At 35.6% G+C, this 23,472-nt stretch overlaps 1 long non-coding RNA gene across 1 annotated transcript; it reads right to left on the reverse strand.

The window, feature by feature from the left end:
- Window positions 1-755: 755 nt before the first annotated feature.
- LOC138880485 (uncharacterized) lies at window positions 756-2,173 on the reverse strand. The gene is made up of 2 exons (XR_011403186.1): window positions 1,822-2,173; window positions 756-1,368 (listed from the first exon to the last, which is right to left on the reverse strand). It is a non-coding gene; the product is annotated as an uncharacterized lncRNA (long non-coding RNA).
- Between the last annotated feature and the right edge of the window lie 21,299 nt (window positions 2,174-23,472).

Genomic DNA, 23,472 nt, shown 5'->3' on the forward strand with positions numbered 1-23,472 from the left:
AAAAAGATATCAAGTGAAAGGCAAAATTGAATAATTTGGTGGGGAACTGATGCTTTCTATTAGCTTACCTCGCAAAGCCGGAGTAGTTAGACATAGTAATCAGACGTTAATTCCAGAAACCTGCAAACAGTGTGCATCAGTCATTAAAGCAAAATAGGCAAATCACATTTTTCGCTAAAAATTCATTGTCCGAATATTCATAAAAGCCATCAAGTTAATGTCACTCCGCTCAGAGCTAAAATCCAATGATCATGTGAACTATAAAAATTACTCATTTCAATAATTTAAAATGAGTTTGGTAAAAATCACCATGTAAAAGAATTTCTCCAATATAAAGTAGTTAAAAAGGTTTCAACAGGTATTTAGGGCTAAACTTTTGCTCCGCTTTCCTATATTATATACTTCTAAATTATCACCAACTATAATATCATGTCTTCTGAAATTCCTTTCTTTAAATTTCTTTCAGGAACAACTTAAAGAAAAAGTAAATAGATTCAAGAGAGGACAAAACTTCGGATGATTTAAGGTAAGTGAGACTTGCCAAGGATTTGTACCAACTAAACTTGTGGGCAAACTTGAAGAAGCAAAACAAATTACAGAGAGATGGAACAACAACAACAACAACAACAATCCAGTATAATCCCACAAGTGGGGTCTGGGGAGGGTAGTATGTACGCAGACCTTACCCCTACCCCGAAGGGTAGAGAGGCTGTTTCCAGGAGACCCTCGGCTCAAAAGCAACAGAAGCCGATATATTAGTACCATAAAAATGCATAATAAAAATGCATAATAAAATAACAACAATACAATAGATATGAAATACAGAATTAGAAATACGAAAAAGATGGCTGGTATAGTAAAACTAGCAGGTAAAGCCCTGCATCAATAGACGACCAATGACATTCTTAGTCCAACTCCTAACTGGCTAGTCTCACTCTATTGTGCTGTAGAAATATTCACAACTCTCCCCTAACCTACAACCTTAATACTCGACCTCCATAATTCCTGTCAAGGGCCATGTCCTCAGTAATCCTAAGTCGCGCCATGTCCTGTCTGATCACCTCTCCCCAATACTTCTTAGGTCGTCCTCTACCTCTCCGCGTGCCCACTACAGCCAGTCGCTCACACCTCCTCACCGGTGCATCAGTGCTCCTCCTCTGAATGTGCCCGAACCATCTGAGTCTTGCTTCCCGCATCTTGTCCTCCATGGGGGCCACGCCCACCTTCTCTCGAATATCTTCATTCCTAATCTTATCCATTCTTATATGCTCGCACATCCACCTCAACATCCTCATCTCTGCTACTTTCATCTTCTTGATGTGTGAGTTCTTTACCGGCCAACATTCAGTTCCATATAACATGGCAGGCCTAACAGAGAGATGGAAATTGACCAATATAAAGTAGTAAAATTTAAATAATTATGAAAATTTGAAAAGCAAACTCATTTGCTCTACAAGTAAGCTGGAACATCAGTCCAATGTATCACTTAATCAAAGGCTCGTACAAATTATTTTATCATTTTTCTTCTGCAATTTTAGTCTTTCTTCATATTTTTAATCTTTATTTTTTCTCCTCCAAGATTTTAATTTTTAGTAGTTCAACATAATTTCTTGCTAATTTTTAGTTCAAAAATTTAAGAAATGTGTAAATGCTTCACCTCAAATTTGATCAGTACACCCTGGTACAAAAGAAAAGCCTAATTCGTTGAGTAATTTTCTCAAACACCTACAGGCAGAAGCTAAAATAGAAACAAAGAAGCTACCACGTAGAAAGAGAAGATCACGAAGATAATTGAAATAGTATAGGGTAAATTGATCTCACCTGGAAGTGATCAAAAGAGTAGCAGCAACAAAGCCGAAGAACAAAGCGAAACTAAACAATAAACAGAGTGTAAACTGATTAAAAATTGTAGGGGAAGAAAAGTAATATCTGATATTGCCCACCGTCCACCCAAAAGTAAAAACAGCAGATGGCGTTCTTTCAGGAGTGTGAGTCAGCAGACATAGTAGAAGTAATTTGGGAAACCTGATCTTTAGGAATAAAACGGAATTCCAAAATGCTGCGTACTTGGGAGCTGAATATTTCTGATTTTTTTCGTCATTTGAAATCCACAAGAAAGGCTAGAGATAACTCTCTGTTATAGATTAAGAGAATGTAATGTAAAATGATTAAGATACCCACATAGCACAAGCAGGCATGTTGACAGAGAGGTGCTTAACTCTCTCTTATAGAATAAGAGAATGTAGTAATACGTCTTTTTTAATTTCATCCATATTTTTCTATTTCTGATCACATTAACGAGATAGGTAAAAGAATTTGATTACTGTCTTTGCCAAATATAATAAGTGAAACAATAGATACAACCATATTGCTTAGTTGTGCGCTCCAATAGGACCTAATTTAAGTTCAAACAATTATGAATAACCTTAATGCACATCACAGCCTTGAGATGCACATGATGGGAATTAAAAATAGCTCCTGCAGTTTTTCCCCCCCTTTGACCATCAATCAATACTAACTGGTTAAACTAGGTAATTTTCCAACCGATCAAGATACTATTGTCCTACTAATACTCCCCACCCTAGTCCAACCCCCCCCCCCCCCCCAATACTATCCTGAGTTCCTCCTCATGAGGCTGCAGAATAGAAGGAGGTGAAGCTTCCAATGGGAACACAAAAAGTTTCAACTTGTCCTATGCTGAAAGGACAGCTTCTTATAATTAGGCAATATAAAGACAAAGTGTGATCAGAAATCACAAATCTCTCTTTGTTTGTATCTTATTTTGTCAAACACAAAGCTCTTTAAAATTGCTCTGTCCTGGATTTTTATCTGTTTGAGCGCTCCACTTTCAAACATTGCCTGTCCAAGCCAAGTGAGAAACAAGGTGGGGACCCCCAATTCCACGCAGAGGAAAAGTGACAGATATTTCAAAGATAATTTTATATTCTAGTAATAAATAATCCTCATTTGTCTGAGGAACACCTTGTGAAATACAGCATGAATATAATACAATATGGGATAGACATATCTACATGATGTACTATAATCAAGTTTTCTTGACTCTAGTTTAGCTACTATTGTATCTAATTTTGTTTATATAGTGAATGAAGATGATAATAATAAATTAATAATTGAAGAAAATTTTAGACATATTAGATTGACTACGTACAAAAGAACAATGAAAGAAAGTCGATCTTTTGATACTAGATTATAGTATATTTTACACTTTCTGATAAGCAATTAAGGGTGTGTTTGGCACGAAGGAAAATATTTTTCATGGAAAATGTTTTTCTAGAAAATATTTTCATGGAAAATGAGTAGTTTTATCACTTAGTTTTCCTTGTTTTGGTTGGTGAGTGGAAAACTTTTTCCAAAAAATATTTTCTAGTATTTGGTTAGAGAGTATACAATATTTTTTTATACTACTTTCCTCATATCTTTCCCCCAAGTCTCCATGTTTTCTTGCCCTCCCTCCCCCCTCCCCCCTCAAATACCCAACTTTTTCAGGACTCTATTTTTTAAAAAATTTAGTTATTCTTCTAAAATTTCACACAAACCCAAAGAAACTAATGTGTTGCTTTACTTTTTTACGCAAAATAATGTTAAAATTTATGCTCCATAACTATAACGAAAATACTCTTTCTTTGATTGAAAAAAGTACTATTTCTATAAAATGAAAATAAAGTAATCATTTTGTTGAAATGAAAGAAAATACTTTTTCTAAATCATTTGGTTGAAAAGAAGGTACTATTAATAATATTTTTATTTAGGATGAGGGTGGGGGTGGGGTGGGGGTAGGATGGGGTAGGTATGGGTAGGTGGGGTGTGGAAGTGGGTTGGTAGGCATGAGGATCGGAATAGGGTGGGAAAAGTTGAAAAAGAGTTTTGAAAAATGTTTTCCCTTCTCTTGATAGGGAAAACATTTTCCTCCAATGAGTTTATGAGGAAAATGTTTTCCAAAACATTTAAGCCAACCAAACATGGAAAAATTGTAAAACATTTTCCAAAAAATATTTTCCTTCATACCAAACACACCCTAAGTATATCAACTTTTCCTGGGTGCATCTAAATCTAATAAGTTAATTAAGAGGGTATTTGGATGGGCTTAAAAGCTAGTTTGGTAAAAAAGTGCATCTAAAACACTTTTTTATTTTATGGAGTGTTTGGTAAAAAAAAATGCTTAAAAAAAGCTAAAATGTGCTTAAAAAAAGGCAAAAGCAACAAGTTGGCTGACCCCAACTTTTTCGATTTCGGCTTAAAAGCCATTTTGGTTTGACTAATAAAATTACTTTCTTGTCTATTATAAGTTTTCATAATACCAAAATTATCCTAAATCACAGAAACACTTCTCCTATTTTCTTCACTTTTGAAGACAGCCGTTCCTCTTCTTTCCTCTTCCTCTCTGCTTCATCTTCATTTTCTGCAGTTTTCCACAAGCATCACGCCCAATTGTATTCACGCAAAGCCAATTTTAAATACATACTTTGATTTCTCTAAATCTTAGGCTTATCCCTACACTGAGAGGAAGATGTTTAATGAAATTAGTTCATATTGGAAAAGTTGTGCTTCTACTGGTGCACATATATACTAGCAATATGTTTCTGGAAGTACAATTCTTTTAAAACTTGAAAATTTCTTCGAAAACTTGATGGTTTGTTCTAATAAGTTCTCTGATCTCTTTACTCTTTGTGAATCTTCTCCAGAATTTGTTAGGAGTACCATCGCGTGCAACTCAATAAACTAATAATTTCTCTATAATATCTTTAATTTGTAAAGAGTAAATGGACAAACGGCAAAAAACAATTCAACAAAATAATTTGGTATTTCAAATAGGTTGAGACTTTTATGGAAGTTTACTTGATTGAAAGTAGTGAAAAATAAGTATTCAAGAATTACATTTTATAAAAATTATCTAAAGTAATCAATTAAATTAAAATATAAATTATTTTTTATTTGCATTAATTCATAATTAAATATATTGTAGTAATCAGCTTCTTTTAATGCTAACAACTTTAAGGATATTTTTGTCTTTTTAATAAAAAAAAGGGCTTACCAACATTTATTTACCAAACACTTCAACAACTTTTTTAAGCTTCAGCACTTTATCCAAACAGGTAATTGCTTATTTATAAAACAAGTTCCAGCACTTAAAAGTTGCTTTTAAGCACTTGTGTTTAAAAGTCACTTTTTTAAGCCAATCCAAACGGGCTCTAAGTATGATTACCTGGCAGTAATGTACAAGCACCTTTTACTACACAGTACTCTTTGGGTCGTTTGGTAGGAGGTATTAGAAAAAATAATGCAAACATTAGCTCTATGCATTATTAATACCTTGTTTGATACATTTTTTCAATCTGTGTATAACTAACATCATACTTGGTATTATCCTATGTATAAGTAATGCATAGAAAATCATGACATTAGTAATACCAAGGCTATTAATGCATGTATTAGTATGGTTAAAGACATAATTGTCCTTAAAGTCCTTTTAAAGCTAGAGAATATGGAAGACATTTTTGTAAATAACTATTTTTCTTAAAAATTATGCAATGCATTATAATTCTAATACACCACACCAAACAATAGATAAGAAATAATATCTGCATAACTAATACTTGCATTACTAACCCATACATTACTAATTCATGCATTACTAATACACACTATTCCGTATTATTCTTATGCACCTTACCAAACGACCCCTTGTATATTGTACGTTCTGAATTATTGTTGGAAAATATGAAAGGGTGTCTTTAAGCCTCAAAACTTTTCTCAAGGAAAGGATAAGCCATCACTACCCAAATTGCTATCATAGGGGGTGGCTAATTGTCTTTCTCAACGTTAATGTTCTGTTTCCCATAGCAATAAGCTAATTTAAGGGTTCACACCTTCATTAAAGATGGTCCCCATATGACATGAAAAGTAATTTTGAATGCTTTGTTTCTTCAGCTGCTTCCAGCTGTTCTAATTTAACCTCTTTAACTGCCAAACAGCCCATAACAACATATTATTACGAACGATGCAACAGTTTTAGGCTTTTATCAATTGGGCTTCTTACGTACGTAATGGTTCGTGGGTCATAAACTCATAATAGCAAAGAAGAGTGTAAAAATAGCACGGTCTAGCCAGTTTTCAGATTGGTCATTCAAAAATAGCCAGCTTTTACCAAATCGATGAAAAATAGCCATTTTTTGTTGCAATAGAGACCGGTCCAATATAATATACTGGAGTTCGGTGCACATGTGTATGAACTTCTAGCATATTATGCTAGACCGATATACTTTGCTGGCTCTAGCATAAGCATCAGTGCTCTAAACTCCAATATATTATGCCGGATCGGTATATTAGACTGGAGTTCCAGTACCAGTATATTATGCTGGAGTAATTTTTCGGATTTTGAACAGTGTTTTCGTTCATAATTATCTTCACATAAAAAGTGGCTAAATTTCGATTAGTTTTGAAACTGGACTATTTTTAAACGACCACTTATAAATCTGACTATTTTTGAATTTCTCCCTGAAGTATTTAATTTCAAAAATTATCTTTCTTTTGTGATGCTTTCTCCTTTGCCTACTATAAAAGACAGAGGCCACATGTTTGGAAAATGAAGTACCCAAATTGCTATATTCGCTTCATGTGTGAGTGCCAGTTTTACTATTTAATACATATTAAAATTCTTTAGCCACTTAAGAAAGTAAGAATCCTAGCTCAATTTTCTGATGTGTGCTGCCATATGTCCATTTTTTTGCTCTCGAATCTCACCTCTTTTAGACTTGTTTAGTTTTGCAGAAATTAAAGTAAATATATAGCAACAATAATATTCCAAGTTCGGGTATATATTCTTAACTAAAGAGAGAAATCTAGATACTTACAAGTTATTACTGATAAACAAATCTTACTTATTTGAAAAATGTGGGGTTAAGATTCCTAACTTTTGGAATACCTGCTCATTTAAATTAACTAATCTTAAGATGCACGCTATCCTATATCAATAAAATATATTACTTTTTAAAAATATTACTAAAAAAATTAAAAAATAATGTGTTGGACTTTAAAAATAAAATTAACAAAAAATGTATATGTTCTTGAAATGTTGACTACTAAATATTTTATTAGATGGCTCAATGAAAAAAAATTCTTTTCAAGTTCTTAGATTCGTTATTGTAGTTTCTTAGGACTTCTATAGAAATATCTTCTAAAAAATATTGTTATTTCTATGATCTAATACAAAAATAAACCAAAAAAATATAAGTACTATTACCAACAAAGATTTGTCAAATAAAATAAATTTAAAAAAAAATAAATTTCTTTGTCATTTTGGAATGAAGAGGTTGGTGTTATGCTCATAGAAAAAATTGATAAAGGGAAACTGTGACATAAGGGCAGTTGTCAATTGTAAAATAATAATAATAATAATAATAATAATAATAATAATAATAATAATAATAATAATAATAATAATAAAAATTCCTTTGGAATATAGTTTGTATTCTATCGATTCCTCGTGATTGCTTTAAGTTTGTTTATTTACGAATTTTACTCTTAATACTATTATAACCAAATAATGCTATTCTTGTAAAAACAAATTTATGTGTCACACTCGATTTGTCAATTTGAAAATAAGTTTACTTATATGATAAATATGAAAAATAATTAAATTGATTCTTGTTAATTAGTTAATTTAAAGGCTTAATTATATATTCGCAAAATTGAAGGCAATAATTATTTTTTGTTGATTCAAATTCTTCATATTAGCTCATCCAATTTAAAATAATTAATTATAATTATAGTGTTATATTATTTAAATTATCATGAGTAAAAATAATAATTTAATATTTCACTTTTTGGATTTTTGTGTTTGTAAAATCATTAATGTAGTTGACTCTTGTCAACCATTAAATATTTTGTTAGTGATTTGTTCAATACTGATCTGTGTTTTAGAATACAATAACAACAACAACAACAACAACAATAACAAAAAGTATACCCAGTATTATCCCACACCGTGAGGTCTGGGGATAGTAGTATATATGTACGCAGACCTTATCCCCACCTTGTGAGGATAGAGAGGCTATTTCCAATAGACCATCAGCTCAGGAAAACATAGGCATCGCAATAATAAAAATATAGACAAGAAGGGATAGTACCAAACAACCATAGAATAAAAATAACAAAGTAGTAAGGTGATCAATAATAAAAGAAAATACCGGTTAGTCATACAAACCTACTACCAGCAGAAATCGAGATTGTGCGTCAACACTGCTGTTAAGAATACTCTAGACTACCTACTGTACTACCCTAATCCCCGGCTACCATAACTTCCTATCAAGAGTCATGTGCTCGGTTAGCTGAAGATGCGTCATGTCTTGCCTAATCACCTCTCCCCACCTCTTCTTAGGCCTACCTCTACATCTTCGTCGGCCCTCCAATGTCAACCTCTCACACCTCCTCACCGGGGCGTCTGTGTTATAGAATATTATATAATGAGTTATTATTATTATTATTATTATTATTATTATTATTATTATTATTGTTATTATTATTATTATTATTGGTATTATTACCAAGCTTTTATATAAAATACTTATCGATTGAACTATAAAATTGACTAATGGTTGTAGAGGCGGATCTAGAATTTCGTGAACATGGGTGCACCACTAAAAACGTGAAAAAAAGTGCTAAGTGAGAATTGATCCGTATTCCTCTAGGTGAATAAATATTCGACCAAGTGTACCATTCAGTCTTTTTGGAGCATGGGTGCAAATACATAATATTAGACAAATATGAACAATTCATATCCTAGTATATATCTTAACCAAACCTCAATCTAGAAATTAGTCCAAATAAGCCATTAGATCTTTTAAAAAAATATCAAAACCATTCCGACAAGGTTTCTATCGGAAAAAATGGCATCTTGGTGGCACTCGTCAAAATAAAAATTAACAGACCTCCTTGACCACCTATTACTTCCTACCCCTGAAAATTTCCAGTAATATTGTAGTCACAACCGGCCAAAGAAGATCGCCGGAAATGTTGTCACTACCATACCTGTCGTCAAACTGAGAAAATGAGATAGACTAACCAATGCTACCCACGCTAAAATAATTAGCTTGTGGAGAAATGAAGCCTGGCCAAGAGATTGTTCAAAGTCGCAACGAAGAGAAAGGAGGTGGGTAGGGGACCGGGAAGAAACTATGGCGAGAAAGAAATTGGGTGGGGGGGGGGGGGAGGGGAGGTAAGGAAGAAGATAAGAAAGGGGTTACGGGGAGGGATTTAGGTTTCAGGACTTTTTTTATTTATTTTTTATTTGTTTGTCTTTCATTTACTTTTCTTTTTTCTTATTCAACTTTAATATTTTTAAGTTTAGTAATTTGAGTGACGCTCTTTTTCTGCGTGATTAACACACACTTTGACTACGTCAGTTGTGTTGCTGCCACATAAGCACAGTCAAAGGTCAAAAGTGTTCACTTATGAGTAATCGGTTGAGTTGAAGTGTTAAAATGGGAAAATCGAAAGTTCATATATCGACTTTCAAATCCGGTGTAAGTTTAGGTGGCCAAGAAGACATTTCGCCAAAAATTATTGTGGAGTTTCGTTGTTCGAAAAAGTAGATATATAGATTATTTTTACGTATAAGCTTTTGTATGGTTTTGTGTTTTAGTTCATGTTTTTAGATTGTCGATTTCCCTTTTCCTTTTTTAACGACTTATATAAAAAAATTAAATGATTTTAATATCCTAAATATTTGGACTTTGTACTTAATTCAAATAAGGAATGATTTAACTGATTTTGAATTCCTAAATATTAGAAAATAACTCAAATTATAATTTTGTCCAATATGATATATATTTTTAAAGGATAAACAAAGCGAATGACAATTTGCTAAGGATCTTCGTGTTTTTAATATAGTATAGATTAGAGAGGGGAGATATAATAGTGACGGTTACAACTTGTTTGGATGGTTGTTCTCTATTGTATCGTATTGTATTGTTATCCTAAAACAATGTTTGTTTTAACTGTTTTATTAAAATTGGTTGTATTGTATTATTAAATTCATTATTCCGGAACAATGAAAAGTTCCCTTTTTTGAAACTGTGGTGGGATTGTTTCCTATTTTTCTTTCCAATTATGCCCTAACTTATTACTCCACAATTCTATTTTAACTTTTACCTTTTTTTCTATTTTAACTCCAAATCTCAAATCTATAACCTACTTTAATTTTTTTTTCAAAACTTCTGCCATCAACGTTAAAGGTGTTTTGCCGCCTTCTATTTTATTTTTTCTCCTAATTTGCTTTTAACTCAATTCTAATTAGTTGTGCTCCTTTGTTTTGCGTTTTGTCTCGCTTCTTTGTTCTGCTTTCTTAAGGTGTTTTTGCCTCTTTCTGTTTTGTTTTTTAAAATTATTTTTATGCATAATTTTTGACAAATTTAATATTTAAAGAATTGAGGGTATTTTAGTAAACTTCTCAGCTACAGTACAATACGATAAAGTCAAACCAATAATAAAATATTATTTAACAATAACAAACAATACAATCTATCCAAATAATAGGAGAAAAAATAATATAATATATTATAAAACGATGGGAAACAATGATACAAAGAGGGGCTATATATTGAATTTCACGACCAGTTCTTTTCCACAGGTAATTAATCAAGAGGGAAATTACCAATTTTTTGAAGGAAAAGAAAGGCTTCTCCATCTGCGCTAACAAATGCAACATCTTCTCCCTCCAAAATGGTTACTCTCTTTTTCCATAGACATATAATATAATATTAGCAGAGGTGGGTGAGACTTATTACTACTTTGTTGTAGCAATATACGTTAATTTAACTAGGCATAAAGATATATGTTTTGAGAAATTTTTAATATGATGCAACAAATCAAAGAAAACGTGACTGAGTTAGCTAAGCCAAAGTAAAACTCAAAACAAAGTCAAAGCTCCCCTTACACGTGTACCTGAACATTTCAAGGCTTCAACCAACTCAATTATTTCAGGGTTAGACTATTATGTCACCTAAACGCTTATAGAAGAAGTGGCTTTTGGCAGCTGTCCAATATTATAATCAATTTAGATTATATACACTAAAATATAGTGAATGTTTATACTAGTAGTGCAAGTTAACCAATTATAGTATATTGTTTTTTTGGCAATTAGGGAATGATATTAAAAATTGTATGTTGTTGTCCGTCAATTTAATCTAATAGTTAGAAAAATTCTTTGAAATGTTATAAAATATAAACTCTATCTATCTATATCTATATATAATAAAGTTGGGAAAATAAAAAATAATGTGGCATGTTTCTTTGGCCAATGATCACATTTATCCTTTTCCTTAAATTTTATACCTTTTCCCTTATTTTTGCATTTAAATTTTTGTTAACAATTAAGCGTGCCTCGTCATTTCTTTCATCATTAATATACTACACATCTCTTTTCCTAAAAACGTTTTCTATTCTTTTTTTCCCGTTACAATTTTTCAACCACTTAAACATTATCATTATTGCTATTTATTTCTTCCCTTTAAATTTCTATCCTTTAGTTTTTTTCCAATAGCTCAAAAATAATTTCAATGCTATGAGGAGTGCTCCAATATAAGTATTTTGCTCTCCAGATATCTAATTCTAATCCTATATTATTTTGTTTGCTTTACTTGATCCTCTGCAATTATTAGTTTGTGCAATTCATGATTGATTTTCTCAATTGAATTTGAATTTGGAAATAGTAGCTTCGGGCTTTTTTTATTTTACTGCCCTCCCTGTGAGTGAAAATGAAAATAGAGAAAGGACTATGGCTAACCAGAAATTGGTAAAAGAATACTAGGTATGTCACTATTTATTTTGTTTAAAATATATCAATTTCATGGACCCTATTGAAATATAGAATTATAACTATGCACCAATAAATCGACTTCTTGACCATTCTTCTACTATGGTTTTTAATTCTCACTTCTCACAAGTTCTTTTCATATAATCCTTGAAGTTTTTTGAAATAATTAAGAGTTTCAACAACACTTTATTTTTATCTTTCTTTCTGCTAATTTACTTTTGATTGTTATACTGTATGAAAATTACTACATAACTGAATATCGACATGATCTGCAGATTGCTTGGATGAAAAATTTGTCAATGTATAATCTTCAGAGGAGAATTGGAGCAACATCAAGTAATTGATTTTGTAGTTTGTGGTAATAATTGTAATTCCTTATGAATTTCTCCATAGGAAGAGAGAAGCAATTTTTATTTATTTTTTGTAATTGTGTAGTAACATAAAAGAATAATTACATGTGCTTCTTTGCCTTTTCTATCCAGTGCAATAGGTTTCTGAAGTTTTGTAACTGTTTATTGTTGTGAAAAGTAATAAAATTAAAGAATTTACATTTTTTAATTTTTTTTTTGGTTTCCCACCCGGTGTCCGCTACCCATATTGGGGCCCAACTAAATCCGGATTCGCGCCGGAAAGTCCCACATTGGGGTAAAGCGCTCCCTAACAAATACGACTCCATACCCAAGGGCTCAAACTCGAGACCTCTGGTTATGATGAAGGAGTACTTACCACTCTGTCACAACCTTTTTTGGTTCTTTAAAATTCTTTAGCTGATTATTTGTAGATGTAAATATTATATATAAAAATTTGTTAATAAAAGTTTTTAGTTGGTTATCTATAAATGTAAATAAAATAGTTATTATTGTTTCAACTTTTCATATTCCATATTTTTGGACCGTTACAACCTTTCATCATAATCCATATTCATAAAGAATAAAGAATTCTTACAGTTGCAATGACTCTATCCGCAAGTTCTTCCCTTACTCTCTAGCCATTCATATTGCTTCTTCAATTCTCGCTTTCATTAAGAATATATTGAGTTAAGCTTTTGTATTGGCTATGTTTCAACGGAACTTATACTTATTTTTATTTTCGGAATTACTATATTTTTTACTATTTTACAATTGATATCCTTGAAAAGAAAATTAACTAATTCAGTTTAGGTCACGATATATGTGCTAACAGAAAGTGCCAACATTAAATATTAAAATAAAATTATGAGAATGATACCGGAAACAAATATTACTAGGCATTAGTTGTGTTGCAAGATATATGAAGTCGAATAAAATGAGTATCAAATTCGATGAGTTCCTCAAGTTTAACGAGCAATTTTGTGAGGTTGGACATGTCTTTTGAAAAGCATAAGAATGCATATTACGTACATGTGTATTCTATGATTATGAAGATTTTATGCTAGATATTATACATTAAAATCTAAAAAATGAAATTTAAATATTTGAGAGAGAACAATCAACCATGAAATTATTTATTTCAAAGCTTATAAAAATATACAAATAATAAAGTTGGTCAAACAATACCACCTCGGCATCACCAATTGGAGGTCTTAGAGCCGACTGGTCGTTTTGCCTTTTAGAACCCTGTCCCCCTAAATAAAACTTTCCGCACTTGCTTTAACTTATTTACGACCCGCGGGGATGGTTGGTTCGGGAACTTGAAAGGATTTGGGTTGAAATATGCTCATTTGATTCCTTAAGATTTTCTTAAAAGGCTAAGTTTGACTTTGGTCAACATTTTTAGTAAACGGACTCGGATTCATGTTTTGACAGTTCCGGAGGGTCCATAGGAAAATATAGGACTTGGGCATATGCCCGAAATCAAATTCCGAGGTCCCTGGCCCGAGTAATGAATTTTTATTAGAAATTATTAAAATGAAATTCTAAGGATTTAAAGAAACTAAATAATGATTGATCACACGGGTATCGGGCTCGTATGTTAGTTCCAGAACCTGGTATAAGTCCAATATAACATTTAAGACATGCACGAAAAATTTGGTGTCAATCCGAGTAGTTTAAGGGCGTTTCGGCTCGTTAGAGGAAAGTTAAGAACTTGAAGTTCATAAGTTTGATTCAATTGGTTTTAGGGGGTGATTATTAGATTTAGCGTTGTTTCAGGTGTTCCTGAGGTTCAAGTAGGTCTGTTTCATGATTTCAGACTTGTCGGTACGTTCGGGCGGGGCCCGGGAGCCCCGAGCATCAATCAGACGAGGCTCCAGTGGAGATGGAATATTTGAGAAGTGTTGAAGCATCTGCTTCTGTCATAACCGCACCTGCGATTGATCGACCGCAGGTGCGAAACCGCAGAAGCGGTCCATCGAGCGCAGATGCGGCCCAGGGTAGGCCAAGCCAAAATCGCAGAAGCGGCTCCCCATCCGCAGAAGCAACTTCGATACCGCAGAAGCGGTCGCAGCCTGCTTGGACGGTTCCACAGGTGCGTCCGATTTCTCGCAGAAGTGGGACCGCAGATGCGTTCCCCTGGCCGCAGATGCGAAATCGCTGAAGCAGTGAGTTTCATTTAATACGGGTTATAAGTCCCTTTCTACCACTTTTCACTCTTCCATTGGCGATTTTGGGAGCTTTTGAGAGAAGACTTCCACTTAACATCTTGAGGTAAGTTTATCCCACCTATTCTTAGTTTAATACTTGTGTATTAGGTAGATTAAACACTAGAATTTAGGTAAAATCAAGGGGTTAGAGTAAAACCTAGGGTTTTGACAAAAGACAGATTTAACCACAAAATTTGTTATGAAATGAATTAGAAATCATATATTATTGATCCTTAGGTTATAGAGAACAACTTCCTTCGAAGGATTTCGGAATCCGAGTACATGGGCCCGGGGTCGGATTTTAGGAAACTTGTGTTAAGGGTTGGGAAATTGCTCAATTAGCTAGAACATGATCTTGTGAGCTTATATTGACTAGTTCCTACCTCATTTAACTAGTTTTGGATCGTTCGGCTCTAAATGGAGAGTTCGGGCTCGTTCTTGGTATTGGAAGTGCACTTTGGAGCGAGATGAGTCTCCTTTCTAACCTTGTAAGAGGGAATTGTCCTCATAGGTGTAATAATTAAATAATTGCTACTAAATGCGGGGGCTATGTATGCACTAGGTGACGAGAGTCCGTGCGTAGCTACTATTATGTTAATTGCCCGGGTAGTCTAGGACCCGTACCATGCTATATTTGTGAATGTCTCTATATTTTCTTGCTAATGTGATCACTTAGGGTATACTAGAGACTTGGAAAGGAATATAAGCGAATGTATACACTTGTTGGACACTTGTATGAATTTGTTTGAAAATAAATATGCATTCATGTGTTTTCTTGATATTAATTGATAGTTGTGGATCGGGCCAATCGCCTCGGTAGAAATAGATGCATCTATGGTTCGCGCCATTCGACCCTCTGGCAGTGCACAGTTTATTTTCTGTTGGATCGGGTCGTCGACCTCGGCATAATGTGTGCATGATATCTACGTGAAATCTTATCCATGACTTGATCTGCTAAATATTTGAAATGTAAATGGCTAATTGTAAAATTGTTAAGAACATGAATTATTACCTCTTGGTACAAACTATTGATTATTTGTGACTCCCATGCTTAGCGTAACACTTCATTATATTATTTGACCTTAGTAAGTATCAAGTCGACCTCTCGTCTCCACTTCTTCGAGATTAGACGGGATATTTACGGGGTACATATTGTTTATGTCCTCATACTACACTTCTATACTTAATTGTACAAGATCTGAGGTAGGTACATCTGGCTATTAGTCTGGTGCGCCCCCCTAATTCATAGTCCGAGACTTCCACGGTGAGCTGCCCCTTCCTATGCCGTTCAACAGCTTGTTGGAGTCTCTCTTTATTTTATTTTTTTGCTATCTATTCTATTTCAGACAGTAATATGGATTTATTCTTTTGTATATTCTACTAGTTGCCCATAACTTGTGACACCAGGTCTTGGCACACACATTACTAGACGTTTCTTTTGGGTTATATAATTATTATCGAATGTTGCATATTATCATCTATTTTTAATTGCAAATTAAGAAAATGTTGTAACTATTTTGGGTAAGTAAAATAAGAATTAACTAATACTTCCGCGTTGGATTGCCTGACAACGGTGTTGGACGTCATCACGATCTGTTATGGAAATGGGTCATGACAACATGGTATCAGAGCACTAGGTTCACGTAGGTCTCACAAGTCATGGACAAACCTAATAAAGTCTTGCAGATCGGTACGGAGATGTCTGTATTTATCTTCGAGAGGCTATGGGGTGTTAGGAAAACTACTCTTTATTCATTTCTATCGTGCAGTGGTTGGTATACTAAATTTCCCTCTTCTATTCTCTCACAGATGGTGAAGACACGCACTGCTGATGTTCCAAGCCCGGGAAGGGCTTCTCCCCCCGTTGTGATAGGCCGAGGCAGAGGTCGGGGGAGGGCACGACCCGAGGTAGGGGACGAGGGCGCCCAAGAGATATCCCAGTAGTATCACTAGCAGATCCTGCGGGAGATCCTATCATCGAGGAGCAAGATGAGGCACTCGCAGCTGAGCCTACCTCGGCATACTTTATGACAACGCCGGGTTTTGAGGAGATCATAAGCCGTATGCTGCGGTTCATGAATTCTATTACTCATGCTAGTTTATTTCAAGCAGATCCAGCTCTATCACAGGCCGGAAGGGGAGCACAGACCCCTACTACTCAGGCTCTTGGACATGCAACTGTAGTGTATCAGACTCCGGGGGCACTACCCGCAGATGGGGCCTAGCCAGTTGCTGCAATGGCGCCCCAGCCCAGACCAGTTGCGGACGGTGAGCCGTAGAAGTTATTGGACAGATGGACTAGACTTCACCCTCCTATCTTCGGGGGTGAGCTTTGATAATAGGCTAAATTGTTTAATATAGCCTATGTTTTAGCTCAACTTAAGGATGATTTACTATTGTAAATTTTCAAATAATGCAAAAATTGGCTCGAATCATGACTTTAATGTCTCACAGGAGTTCAATAAACAAATGAGGATTTATGATGGTAATCAAGTGAAAAATGGAGTCAAATGACGAAAAGTTGAGCAGCAACATCTTAACAAGAGAAAACCCCACTAGCGCGGGTCATGCGCTCCCGCGCTAGTTCACTGATTTGGATAGAAAGAAACTCGATATGCACAGGATGTGCGCTGGTCATGCGCTCCCGCGCTAGTCCTGTCCGGAAAAGCAATTATTGAGGGGTAAATTGGTCAATTGGGGAGTAATCCACTAAACTACTGTGAGCACGTGATTTTTGCTTTACGAAAACTACTCCAAAAGAAATCAAAAATAAAATAAATTTCTTTTACTGTGCAATTTTTTGAATTTGCGTGGTGTTTGTTAAATATTTGTTTATGTCCGTAAATATTTACGTTGTCATAATGAAATGAAAAATTAAATAAAATACATGCTGCATGCATATCTAGGAGGGCTTGACCTGGATGGCCTCTCAGCGTACGATACATCCTTTCCAACTCCATTGCTAGATGACGAGCCAAAATGGGTGCATGCTCTGTAAACCTTTCATAATCCATTCCTTGGCAATTTACATAACTTTGAGAGGTGTAGACTGCCAAGTCGTGGATTTGTGCCCTGAAATCCTGGAGATGTTGGTCTTGGTTCTACAATTGCTGCTGGCGAGTGGTAGCTATATCTCTGACACGGTTTTCACGATCTAGAGCTGACTCTAATAGAGCTCGGAGTCTGGCCTAGTCTGCTGGGGATGATAATCAGAATCCTAGATTGCGCATTACAGGAGGACATCAAGTTGAGTTCGAGTCCGGTTGAAGTTAAAGATTTAGAGGTACTTTCCTTATTTCTTTTTTGTTTCTTACATGAATAATTGTTTGTTTAATAACCTGTTAATTTTTCATGTTTTTATTTGATTAATTCTGTCATCTTTGTCTCATGCCCGTATGATTAGTCAAATAAATGAATTGTTTCTGTTGGTTGTGATTAATTACAATGTGTGTGATCGACTCGATTAAGTTCGTCGATCAGTTGTGTTATAAATCTTGTTTCTGAAAATGCTGATTGAAACAGTCTGTTTCTTTTGTTTTAGACTGATTATGGACAAATGTTGTAAATAGTCAACTGATTAATACTCGTCAATTAAATCATGTTTGTTTGCAAATCAGTAAATTCAAATGAATGTTGTGTATATATTGTTTTCTGAACAGGGCATTGTCAGTATATTGACAATGCTCCTGTGTGTGTTTGATCTTGGTTCAATGTTGAAGTCCAGTTTGAATTGTTATAATAATTTCAGTGATATGTTGTTATGATGTTAGTTTTGAATTCAGTGTGATTTTACAAATGTTGATTAGATGTAATTGTGTTAGAAGGTTACATTCTTAGTTAGGATTCAGTCCAAAACTTTAGGATTGGTTGTAGCTGTCTTAAATCAGATTAATAATCAGGTTTGAACAGATTTTAAAAATCTGTATTTTTAAGTTTGACAGCAGTAATAATAGTAATCACAGTAGGATTTCCGAGGGTATTTCTGGGACAGAATAGTGAGGGTAATATGATAGCATAATGGGCTGAAAGTGGAAAGTTATTGGCTATTATTTAAAGTGATAATGGGAAACAAAGGGTAATGAGGCTGCTTAAAATCAGGATAAGATCACTTAAAGTATTAAAAAGCAGTTTGTAATGGAACTTTCTGATTTTAAAAGAAGAAAGGGGTCCAAGAAGCACAAAAAAGAGATAGGACAGACCTGTATAAGTACAAGGACTGGAAATTTGAAAGGGGAGGAGATTTTAAGAGAGAAGAAAAAAAAAGAGAGCTTTCAGACAGAAAGAAAAGAGAGATCAAAAGAGGGAAAAGTGAGATTTTGAGCAGATTTTTAAGAAGGAATTTGAGAGAGAGAAATCAGTTTTTAGACAGAGATTTTAGAGTTCATTTTTCAGAGAATTTTAAGAGAGGCTGATTTCTAAAGCATAGAAAATACACACAGAAATACATATACATTTGAGAGAAACAGAAATCTGAGAAGAAGAAAGAAAAATAGCAAAAGAAACAGAAAATAGAACACTCACACACGCACACAATCTGACACAGATACAAATGCAGAAACAGAAAATCAGGAAGCTGAATTTGAAATAGGAAAGAAACTGAAATCTGAAAAATGTTGTTCTAGAATCTGTCCGTTGTTTGTTTGTGGATATTGTTCAGTTTGAATCTGAAATTTTTCCTCAAGTTTCTGTCACTGTTCATCTGGGTTAACGGGTCTTGGTCAGACTTGCTGTATACTGCTATTCTGCTGAATTTGTTACTGCTGCTACTGCTGAAATTTTAACTCCTTCTTCCTTTTGTGAACCACTAAATCAGTGCTCAGGCCCGGCATGTCGTCATATGACCATGCAAAAACATCTTTGAATTCTATGAGTGCTTTAATTAACTCTTCTCGGATCTTTGGTTCGAGATGGACACTTATTTTAGTTTCCCGGATATTACTCGTGTCCCCTATATTGATGTCCTCGGTATCACTCAAGTTAGGTTTGATTTTTTCCTCAAAGTGAATTAACTCTTTACTAATCTCTTCAAAAACCTCATCTTCATCATATTCTGATTCATAATCACAATATATTTCTTGAATTAATATTTCGGAACCAGATTGATTTTTAAGACTGGGCTGAGGATTCCTCATGCATGCCATATCACTAGAGCCAGCGTAAAAAGAACTGTACAGGAAAGAAGAAAAAGAAAAGAAAACTATCAGGAATGATAATAAAAAGGAAACTGCTTTTTATTGGATGATGAAAGATAACAAGGTTTTGCACACTTCAAACAAACTGTAAGATAAGCTTTGGGATTACAACCCTGAAGTAACCCAAACAAACTGAAAGAAAATCAAAATAAACTACCAAGACTCCTTTCGAATGGGGAGAGGAGTGGCTTTCCAATTATTAAGCTTTGTTTCTGGCCCAACGAATTGAACTTCTGCGTTGCTACACCCTTCTCCGCTTTCCAACATATTCACATCATCAAACAATTTCTCGAATCTTTCAATTAATTCCTCCTTTGGATTGACCCGGGATTTAGGAATTGTTGTTATCGGGCGATTTTTAGCACCGGTCTTGACAAAAGACTTCGATAGAGGTGGGACTGGTTTTGGAAGAACCCATGCTTGGTGTTTCAACTTCCTGGCTTTTATCACGTCATTTACGGTGGGTATGAACCCCAAACCGAATGTTCCCCAGTTCTCGGGGAGAGATACTGGTTGTATAATTCCTTGCAAAGATAAGCCCAGACCTTTGCCGGGTATAAAACCATTCTTTAACATTTCATAAGCTACCATGACTGAAGCAGAGGTTATCTTTGGATTCGGAAGGTACTTCCCTTCTGGAATTTTCTCTACCGACACTGTATCGGACACTTGGTATACCCATGGTCCCTGGTCATTTTCTATTCCCTCGACCGGTACAATGGCACTGATGCGAGCATTTAAACTTTCTTCCCCATGCACAACTATTTCTTGATGATCTCATTCAAACTTGACAGCCTGATGTTGTGTTGACGGGACTGCTTTAGCAGCATGGATCCATGGTCGACCCAACAACAAGTTGTAAGAAACAGTTATGTCCAACACTTGAAATTCCATTGTGAATTCAACTGGCCCTATTGTTAGTTCCAACACTATGTCGCCAAATGAATCTCTGCTTCCACCGTCAAACCCCCGTACGCAGATACTATTCTTCTGGATCCTCTCCTCTTTAATTTTTAATTTGCTTAAAGTGGAGAGAGGGCAGATGTTTGCACTTGACCCATTGTCAACCAATACCCGGGTTACTACGGAGTTTTCACATTTCACGGTGAGGTAAAGAGCTCTGTTGTGCTCGGTACCTTCCACAGGTAATTCATCATCAGCAAATGTAATTCTGTTTGTCTCAAAGATTCTGTTGGCTATTTTTCCCAAATGATTTACAGAGATTTTTTCAGGAACATGAGCCTCATTCAGGATTTTCATCAAAGCCAGACGGTGCTCCTCTGAATGGATCAGTAATGACAACAATGAAATTTGAGCGGGCGTCTTATTATTTGAATTATGAATATATACAACTGCTACGAAACCCCCTTCTTTCTGAGTCTTCTAAATTTATGGTGCACACGTGCGCGTGGCCCACCTTTCTGTTAAAGTCATACCAAATAAGACGAAGTTGGGACAAGTAACTAGGCCGGGTAGACTTTCGTGCTCCCGGTACGTTGCCCCCGCTTCGGCTCAAACTGTCCGTTTGGGTAAGCCAGGTTTAGAACAATCAACCTCAGGTTTTTCACCTAGAATAACTCAGCCATGTACCGGATCCCTAGTAAGAACGTCTATTTGCATCATGTACATTTGGCCTTGGAGACTCAACACAGGGTTGGGTCTGTCTAGGACAGGTGAACCCGAAACAAAAAGACCATCTTGATGCATCCTACTTGCTACTTGTGCATTCATTTGCCTCGAACGTGCTTGTTGACCAGCTTGAAGTTAAAACAGGGGCAAAGACAATATTTGTGTCAGGAAATACCTGATAAAGAATTGAAGAAGTCAGGCGTCCACCTGGAGAATGAGGATGAAGAAGTTAAAAAGAAGTCAGGCGTCCACCTGGAGAATGAGGATGAAAACTAAAGAAATCAGGCGTCCACCTGGAGAATGAGGATGAGAATTGAAGAAGTCAGGCGTCCACCTGGAAAATGAGGATGAAAACTAAAGAAATCAGGCGTCCACCTGGAGAACGAGGATGAGAATTGAAGAAGTCAGGTGTCCACCTGGAGAATGAGGATGAAGAATTTAAGAAGAAATCAGGCGTCCACCTGGAGAATAAGGATGAAAGAATTGAAGAAGTCAGGCGTCCACCTTGAGAATGAGGATGAGAAAAGAAGAAGTCAGGCGTCCACCTAGAGAACGAGGATGAAGAATTAAAGAAAGAAGTCAGGCGTCCACCTGGAGAATGAGGATGAGAATTAAAGAAATCAGGCGTCCACCTGGAGAATGAGGATAAGAATTGAAGAAGTCAGGCGTCCACCTGGAGAATGAGGATGAGAAAAGAAGAAGTCAGGCGTCCACCTGGAGAACGAGGATGAAGAATTAAAGAAAGAAGTCAGGCGTCCACTTGGAGAATGAGGATGAGAATTAAAGAAATCAGGCGTCCACCTGGAGAATGAGGATAAGAATTGAAGAAGTCAGGCGTCCACCTGGAGAATGAGGATGAAGAAGTTAAAAAGAAGTCAGGCGTCCACCTGGAGAATGAGGATGAGAATTAAATAAGTCAGGCGTCCACCTGGAGAATGAGGATAAGAATTGAAGAAGTCAGGCGTCCACCTGGAGAATGAGGATGAGAATTGAAGAAGTCAGGCGTCCACCTAGAGAATGAGGATGAAGAATTTAAGAAGAAATCAGGCGTCCACCTGGAGAATAAGGATGAAAGAATTGAAGAAGTCAGACGTCCACCTGGAGAACGAGGACAAAGAATTGAAGAAGTCAGGCGTCCACCTGGAGAATGAGGATGAATCCGCAGTCAGGCACCCACCTGGAGAACAAGGGAATACAATTGAAGTATTGAAGTCAAAAGCCCGCTTCGTTTAATTGTTGGATCCTTTCTTTTGCTTTGCTCAACGCCCTTTCGTTTTCCGCAAGAATGGAATCATAATCTTGCATTTTTTCAAAAAGATTGGCGATGGTTTTTTGATCCTTCCAGCTCCTCTTTGGTGTTTCAGAAACTCTTTTCATTTTTTGGAATCGAGCATGAAGATTTTCATTCTCACAAGCTAGACTCTTCTTCTCGCCTTCGGCTTCTTGTGCTTGCAAATCTTTCTCCAAACTGAGGCTTCTCAGATTTTCTTTTAGGGCATGGATAGTTGCTTTGTACCCTTTTTCCTTTTCTCCCCAGATCAACCGCTCTTGGATTTTATCATTGAAGTTTTGAACATGGGGTCTTTTTGTTGGCCTTCTTAGCTCAGGCTCTGGTACATCATCCACGCGAGACCGTTTTTCAAACCACCTTGCATATCCAGGATTTATCTCACCCTTTGTAGTGTCTGGGACTTGAGTATCACTCTTCAAGTATCGACATCCATTCCACATCTGCTGAAGTAGAGCCTCGGGAATAGTGGCTTCTGGGTGTAATTCGATTACTTGCATACTCAAATCTTCATCATCAGGAACTACTTGATATCTCCCTAGTTGTCTTAGGACTCTTAGTGGCGCATACGGCTGGATGCTTCTCAATCCCAATAGTAGCAGATAACTATTTGAGGTTGACATGTGTATCACTTCCCTCATCGGGAGCCATCCCAAAGTCCATTCAATCTGATTTGCCGTTAAAGCCTTTAGATGAGATACCCATGCTTCTATCCCTTCTGGAGCCTGATAATTTTTTATTCTTTCCTCATAACTCTCGATGCAATTATCATTGTTTGACCCATACTGTATGATCTTGGGCTGTTGTTGGAGATGTTCAATCACCCACATTTGCAACAAAATTTTGCATCCTTCGAAGACTTTTGCTCCTGATTTACATAAAGTCAAAGCCCGATAAATGTCTGAGAGAATGATGGGGACAAGGGTGTGATTTTCTTTGGTGGTGAGGATTTGCACAACTTTCGCGGTGC

Source organism: Nicotiana sylvestris, chromosome 1, assembly GCF_000393655.2.
Source record: "Nicotiana sylvestris chromosome 1, ASM39365v2, whole genome shotgun sequence".
Lineage (NCBI taxonomy): Eukaryota > Viridiplantae > Streptophyta > Magnoliopsida > Solanales > Solanaceae > Nicotiana > Nicotiana sylvestris.